Source organism: Triticum dicoccoides, chromosome 6B (genome assembly GCF_002162155.2).
Source record: "Triticum dicoccoides isolate Atlit2015 ecotype Zavitan chromosome 6B, WEW_v2.0, whole genome shotgun sequence".
NCBI lineage: Eukaryota > Viridiplantae > Streptophyta > Magnoliopsida > Poales > Poaceae > Triticum > Triticum dicoccoides.
Genome location: NC_041391.1, coordinates 626,925,271 through 626,933,220, shown reverse-complemented (window position 1 = coordinate 626,933,220; position 7,950 = coordinate 626,925,271).

Below are 7,950 nucleotides of genomic sequence, written 5' to 3'. Positions count from 1 at the left end.
TGCACAGCGACGATGACGAGGAGCCCCGGCGTCCGAACACGGGGGGACAGAAGAAATTCCCCCCAGGTGAAAATGGTCAACATGATCTACGACGCTCACATCCCCAAGTGGGAACGGAAGCGAGCACTACGGGATGTCTACACGATGGAGCCAGTCGTCCCTAAATTCAACCCATGGTCTGCTTGTCCGATCACCTTTGATCGTAGGGATCATCCTACTAGCATCCGTCATGGCGGCTCAGGCGCATTGGTCTTAGACCCAATCATCAACGGATTCCACCTCACGCGAGTCCTTATGGACGGCGGCAGCAGCCTGAACCTGCTTTAGCAGGACACAGTGTGCAATATGGGCGTCGATCCTTCAAGGATCAAGCCCACAAAAACCACCTTTAAAGGTGTAATTCCTGGAGTAGAGGCCCGTTGTACGGGCTCCATAACATTGGAAGTGGTCTTCGGATCTCCGAACAACTTCTGAAGCAAAGAGTTAATCTTCGATATCGTCCCTTTCTGTAGTGGTTACCACGCACGACTCGGACGAACCGCATTCGCTAGATTCAATGCGGTACCACACTATGCATACCTCAAGCTCAAGATGCCAGGCCCGCGTGGGGTCATAACAGTCAACAGAAACATGGACGGCTCTCTCCGTACAGAAGAGCATACTGCAGCCCTCCCGCCAGAAGTATAATGCGGCCTCCTCTGACAAACCAACAATCCGGCGACGACAACGTCAAGCACCGTCAAGCGAGTCCGGAGCACCCCATAACAGGATCACTAGGAACGCTAAGAGCGCGACTAGCAGTCTGGCCTCCGCTCAAATCGCATCAAAGCAGCATTCGTGCCATGCGTACAATATTACGCACTCAAGATACCATGGGCACAGGCAGAGGCGCAGCACTGGCTCAGTCAACAGTGCGGTATCACCGCAACATACCTTCATAACCTTCCCTTTCACCTTTCAGGACATTGCTTTAGTGCAGCTTCTTCAGAAGAGCCGGATTGTCCGACTTACATAGGAGAGAAAACCAAGGAGGCAACAGGCTTTGCACACAAAAGGAAATACCCAGGTGGAATCTATTTACGATCTTTATACCTGTTTTATCTATATGTACGTAGATTGCCCCTGGATAGGATATGTCAAATAGTCCTATTTATCTCCGCTTAATGCATTCATTGTAAACATACGCTTAAACGTATTATTCATCAATGCGAGATCATATATAGCGTCAGCTTATTATTCTTATTTGAGCATTTTTTCTTACAAATGTTTATTTGATATTGCATCCGTACACCTTGGTACGTTCAGTTTGCCAGGGGCTTCTTATGGCGCCCCATAGTATGGCAAGACAAGTCCGAACACTTTCAATAGTGCGGCACCCCAAACTTATAACACTATATGCATCAGCTCCGAATCATGTCTTGGGTCTACAGTTGGGTTATCCCGGATCCCTTGTTTTGGTACCTTACGTTCCGTTATATCGGCTAAGGTAGCACAGGGAGAACTATTGCGATTGTGTCCCGGTTCTTCCAGACGAGCACCTCAGTAGAGAAAGCCGAAAACTGACCGGCATGATGTGGTGAGGGCTGGTCGCTGTTCGAGAGGTATTAAAATCCTTAAATATTTTTTCACTTTAGGCGATAAATCGGCTTCGTCCGACATAGGCGTATATAGCGCCCCAATTCGGCCTTCCGGATTCTAGGGGCTTCGCCGAAATTTAAAATTGTAGACTTCCATGGCTAAGTGAAAGTTATAAAGCCGCATAGTCTGATTGCCTTGTTCGCTGCGCCGGACACCTCCTTAAGGGACCAAACATTTGGATAAAGAGTTTCTGGGTTTTCCACGAACACCCCAGTACTAGTTGCATGGGGGCGGAAGCCGACGAGTGGCCTACTTTCAGAATTTTATAAACAGCCGCACATAAGGTGATATTTTAAATCAAAAAGCGCTATATAGCGCAAGTAACTTCGTCCTTATATTACAAACATGACAGAAGTGAATTCACTCTAAAATTGTGTCCTTGGTACATTCATCAGTCACGAGACGAGCGCCCTTCATAACACCTTCATAATATTTCTCGGGATAGCGATGTGCCTTGCCCTCCGGTGGCCCGTCCTTCACCAGCTTCTCCGCATCCAGCTTGCCCCAATGCACCTTCGCATGGGCAAAGGCCCGGCGGGCACCCTTGAGGGTGTCCCGGATTAGGGGGTGTCCGGATAGCCGGACTACCATCATCGGCCGAACTATCATCGGCTGGACTATCATCATCGACCGGACTCCAAGACTATGAAGATACAAGATTGAAGACTTCGCCCCGTGTCCGGATGGGACTTTCCTTGGCGTGGAAGGCAAGCTTGGCGATACGGATATGTAGATCTCCTACCATTGTAACCGACTCTATGTAACCCTAGCCCTCTCTGGTGTCTATATAAACCGGATGGCTCTAGTCCGTAGGACACGACAACAACAATCATACCATAGGCTAGCTTCTAGGGTTTAGCCTCCTTGATCTCGTGGTAGATCCACTCTTGGAAACTTCCACAATATCAATATCAATCAAGCAGGACGTAGGGTTTTACATCCATCAAGAGGGCCCGAACCTAGGTAAAACATCGTGTCCCTTGTCTCCTGTTACCATCCGCCTAGACGCACAGTTCGGGACCCCCTACCCGAGATCCGCCGGTTTTGACACCGACATTGGTGCTTTCATTGAGAGTTCCTCTGTGCCGTCACCGATAGGAAGGATGCCTCCTCCCGTCTTTAAGGACGGTATTTTCGCCAAAGAAGCCATGGCCGCCGGGCAAACTATCCGGCTAGGTGGTTTTCTTATGACCGCCTGTCCGGCCACCGCTTCGACAATGACCTCTCAAGTCGTCAAAGGCAATCTTTGCGTCAGCTCGAAATTCGCCGAGCGGCTGGATCCAATAGAGCTCTCGTCCGTAAACGAGCTCTTGGATCGCATCGCCGCCCTGGGAGTCGCTACAGACTACAATCAGATTGGGCTTAAAACCGATCTGAGAGAGATTAACTCTCCCCAGGTCACCCACCATGTTGTAGTGGTAGAGGAACAATGCGGCAACCCTTCTCTTGTATTGAAAACTAGTCATGTCCGGGCTCCCAAACCCCCCATGCCGGATTCCCGCGGAGGGACGGACTTCGATCAAGCACTGAACTTAAAGTCAGGCATCGGACCAGACTCGTTGGACAACGTCCAGCAATCCAAGCTTTCAAATTTGGAAACTTCTCGGCCCTCGAGCCTTGAGATGGGTGGGGTTCCGGACTTAATTCCACCCACCAACCCAGACATATGCGATCTCTCTCTAATCCGGCAAGAGCCCGCTGAGACAGTACATCACTACTGGGCCAGATTCCTCCTGGTTATGGACAGGATAAAGGACTGCCGAGAGGAAAACACAATCTCAATTTTTTGCAGTAATTGCACGGACGAGGGAATCTTGAACGCCTTTAGCCGTCGTGAAATTACACGCTTCGCCGACCTGGCGTCCATAGTACGAAAGTACTGTGCGATGGAGAGTTTCCGGACAACCGAAAATAAGTTTTGGGACAATCCGGCCCCGAATACAACCCTAGTCCGCAACAAAATGGTGCATTACACTCAGGCACCAGATACAAAAACCAAAAAGCAAAAACCCCATAAAGGGCACGGAACTGTACTGGAGGGATGGCTCAGCGGACCCTGTAAAATTCACAGTACAGAAGGCACCGTCCCAACACATAGCCTTCGAGCATGTTGGATACTACGGCAGGTGGCCAAAAGTGGAGAGGAGCTTCTAGCCCCGGAAAACCACTCCAACAACATCGGTACGGTATCAACAGTCTTCGAGACTTTCGCATCAAATAATATGCGGAAAAGAACAATCCGCAGCTTCGCCGAAGTCTACCAAGTAGCAACAACCAATCCATGGAGCGACACAACCATCACCTTCAACGCCAGCGACGAACCTAAATTCCGAACAGCCCGAGCTCCAGCCGCACTGGTACTTAGTCCAATAGTGGACGGCTTTCGACTTACAAAAGTCCTCATGGATGGCGGCAGCGGATTAAACCTCATCTACGAGGAAACCCTTCAAAAAATGGAAATAGACTGGAGCCGCATTGAGCAAAGCAGCACAACCTTTAGAGGAATAATCCCTAGCCGGGAGGCGCGCTGCACAGGAAAAATCACACTCGATGTGGTATTCGGCTCGCCGGACAATTATAGATCCGAAGAAGTCACGTTCCAAGTGGCCCCGTTCAACAGCGGATATCACGCTATATTAGGACGAGAGGCATTCACAATTTTTCAAGCCGTACCCCATTACGGGTACATGAAGCTCAAAATGCCTGGGCCCGGCGGAATAATCACTCTCGTTAGTGATCCGGACATAGCACTCCGCGCCGAAAATATGACAGCCGCATTAGCCTTAGAGGCACTATCCGAAGCCCTAGCGGCAGAGGAACTCACCGCGCTGCGCTCGACGGTGAATAGGGACGATGTGGTACTCGATAAGAGATCCAAGTCCACCTCCTTTAAACCAGCAGATGAAAAAGTAAAATTCCAGGTCCACCCAACGGACCCGACAAAGACGGCCTCCATCGGGGCACAATTGAACCCTGATGTAGACGCCGCACTGCGAGAATTCCTTCGGGAAAATTGGGACATCTTTGCCTGGCATCCCTCGGACATGCCCGGAATCCCACGCAGATTGGTAGAACACGACCTAAACATCCTAAAAGGATTCAAGCCAGTCAAACAGGCTCTTCGACGATTTTCCGAACCCAAAAGACAGGCAATGGGAGAAGAGCTAGCCAAACTATTGGAAGCCTCATCAGAGACATCAAACATCCGGATTGGCTAGCAAACCTGGTAATGGTACCAAAGAAGGACAAATCCTGGCGCCTGTGTGTCGATTTCAAAGACCTAAATAAAGCCTGCCCAAAGGATCCCTTCCCCCTCCCCCGCATCGACCAAATCATCGATGCCACGGCAGGGCACGATTCATTGTGCTTCCTGGACGCATACTCCGGCTATCATCAAATCAAGATGGCAGAAGCAGATCAAGCCGCAACGGCATTCATTACTCCATATGGACCATTCTGCTTCAACATGATGCCCTTCGGACTTAAAAACGCCGGCGCAACATATCAGCGCATGATTCAGACATGTCTGGCTACCCAGATCGGCAAAACAGTAGAGGCATACATAGACGACATAGTCGTCAAAACTAAACACGTCGAAACTCTAGTAGACGACTTGAGGCTCACATTCGACAACCTCAGAACATATGACATCAAGCTGAATCCGAAAAAATGCGTTTTCGGCATACCAGCTGGAAAGCTGCTGGGCCTCATCGTATCCGGTAGAGGAATTGAAGCAAACCCAGCCAAGATCCGAGCTCTGTCACAGCTAGATATCCCAAAAAACCTCAAGCAAATACAAAAATTGACCGGATGCGTAGCGGCTCTAAGCCGCTTTATCTCCCGTCTAGGAGAAAAGGCATTGCCCCTCTATCGCCTCCTTAGGCGCACCGAACACTTCGAGTGGACGGATGCTGCCACCACCGGACTCGAATAAATAAAGGCCATACTGGCAACAAATCCGGTCCTGGCTGCGCCCAACCTGGGCGAACCAATGTTGTTATACATCGCAGCAACGCATCAAGTCGTAAGCGCGGTACTCGTCGTCGAACGAGAGACAGAAGGGCATAAATTCCCTCTTCAAAAACCAGTATACTAGGTATCCACAGTGTTAACCCCCTGTAAGTCCCGCTACCCGCACTATCAGAAGATAGCATACGCGGTGTTCATGGCATCCCGGAAGCTTCGACACTACTTTCAAGAGTGTTCGATTACAGTGGCCTCTGAAGTACCACTTAACGACATTATAAACAACCGCGATGCGACGGGCAGGATTGCAAAATGGGCCATCGAGCTCTTACCATTTGATATAACTTACAAACCTCGGCGAGCTATAAAGTCACAAGTTTTGGCTGATTTTGTCGCTGAATGGACCGAAGCCGAACTCCCTAAAGAGTACGGCGCATACTCCAATTGGACTGTGCACTTCGACGGCTCTAAAATGTTAGCCGGATTGGGGGATGGTGTCGTATTGACGTCCCCGACCGGGGACACAGTCCAATTCGTACTTCAGATAATGTTCACGGACTCCAACAACGCAGACGAATACGAGGCCCTTTTACATGGTCTTCGGATGGCAATCTCCATGGGCATTCAACGCCTAGAGGTGCGCGGGGATTCAAACCTCACAATATCCCAAATAAACGGAGACTTTGACGCCAAAGATCCGAAAATGGCAGCATATCGCAACGCTGTCCTAAAAATGTCAGCCCAGTTTGAAGGACTTGAATTTCACCACATAGCCCGGGATAATAACCAAGCAGCCGACGTACTGGCACGCATCGGCGCAAAACGCGACGTTGTCCCTCCTAACATCTTCCTGGAACGGCTGTTCAAGCCATCCGTACTATGGGAAGAGGAGTCCGGAAATAACAAACCGGAAAAAGCCGCACCAACCGGCGATTCAGCCGATGACATAACACCTTTAGCCCACGACATAATGGCAGTATTAGCCCCGTGGACAGAACCATTCCTCGCCTACTTGCTTAGGCAGGAGCTTCCCGAAGACCAAAATGAGGCCCGCTGCATTGTCCGGCGATCTAAAGCCTACAAGGTCTATGAGGGAGAACTTTATAAGAAAAGCACAACCGGAGTCCTTCAAAGGTGTATCTCCGAAGAGGAAGGGCGAAACCTCCTGGCTGAAATTCATGCGGGACTAGGCGGACACCACGCCGCAACTTGGGCCCTTGTAGGAAAGGCATTCCGTACAGGATTTTATTGGCCGACGGCCCGAGCAGATGCTCAGGACTTAGTCCAAAGATGCGTCGGTTGTCAGCTCTTTACTAATCAGAGCCACATGCCACCCACCACCCTCAACACTATACCCATTACCTGGCCATTCGCGGTCTGGGGGCTTGACATGGTTGGACCACTTAAAGGGGGCACCCACAAGCAAAGGTACCTATTGGTCATGGTGGATAAATTCACCAAATGGATAGAGGCCAAGCCAGTTAAAACGGCAGAGTCCGGATCAGTGATAGACTTTATATCCGGGGTAGTACACCGTTATGGTGTCCCCCACAGCATCATCACCGATAATAGCACGAACTTCACAGCTGATGAGGTTAAATCATGGTGCAAAAATATGGGCATCAAGCTCGATTACGCTTCAGTCTATCATCCTCAAACCAACGGTCAAGTGGAACGAGCAAATGGTCTAATAATGAGCGGCATCAAACCCAGACTAGTGCGGTCCCTTACGAAATCTGACATGCACTGGGTAGAGGAGCTCGACTCCGTGCAATGGGGGCTGCGGACAACGCCTAACCATACTACCGGATTCACACCATTTTTTATGGTATACGGCGCAGAAGCAGTTTTGCCCTGCGACATAATTCATGACTCACCTCGAGTGCGCATGTACGAAGAAAGAGAAGCCGAGTTGGATCGGCAGGACAGCTTGGACGCATTGGAGGAAGAACGCGACGTCGCCAAGGCTCGTTCCGCATTCTATCAGCAGCAGGCTCGAAGTTACCAAAGCAGAGAAGTACGGGCCAAGACTTACAACGTTTGCGAACTGGTTCTACGCCTGCCGGACAAGAAAAAGGACAAGCTCAGGCCCAAATGGGAAGGCCCCTTCATCATTGATCAAGTCCTGACCGGCGGAGCGTACCGTCTACGAAATGCATCGGATAACCGACTCGAGCCGAACCCATGGAACGCAGCCCGCCTCCGAAGATTCTATGCCTAGCGCCGGACTAAGAGTTCATCCCTTTCGCCCCGTCCAAATTTTTTTACTTCAGCTGCCTTTTGTTTATCTTTTTCTTCTGAACCCTATTCATCCAAGCCTTAAAGGGCCTACTTGCGCAACGTTCG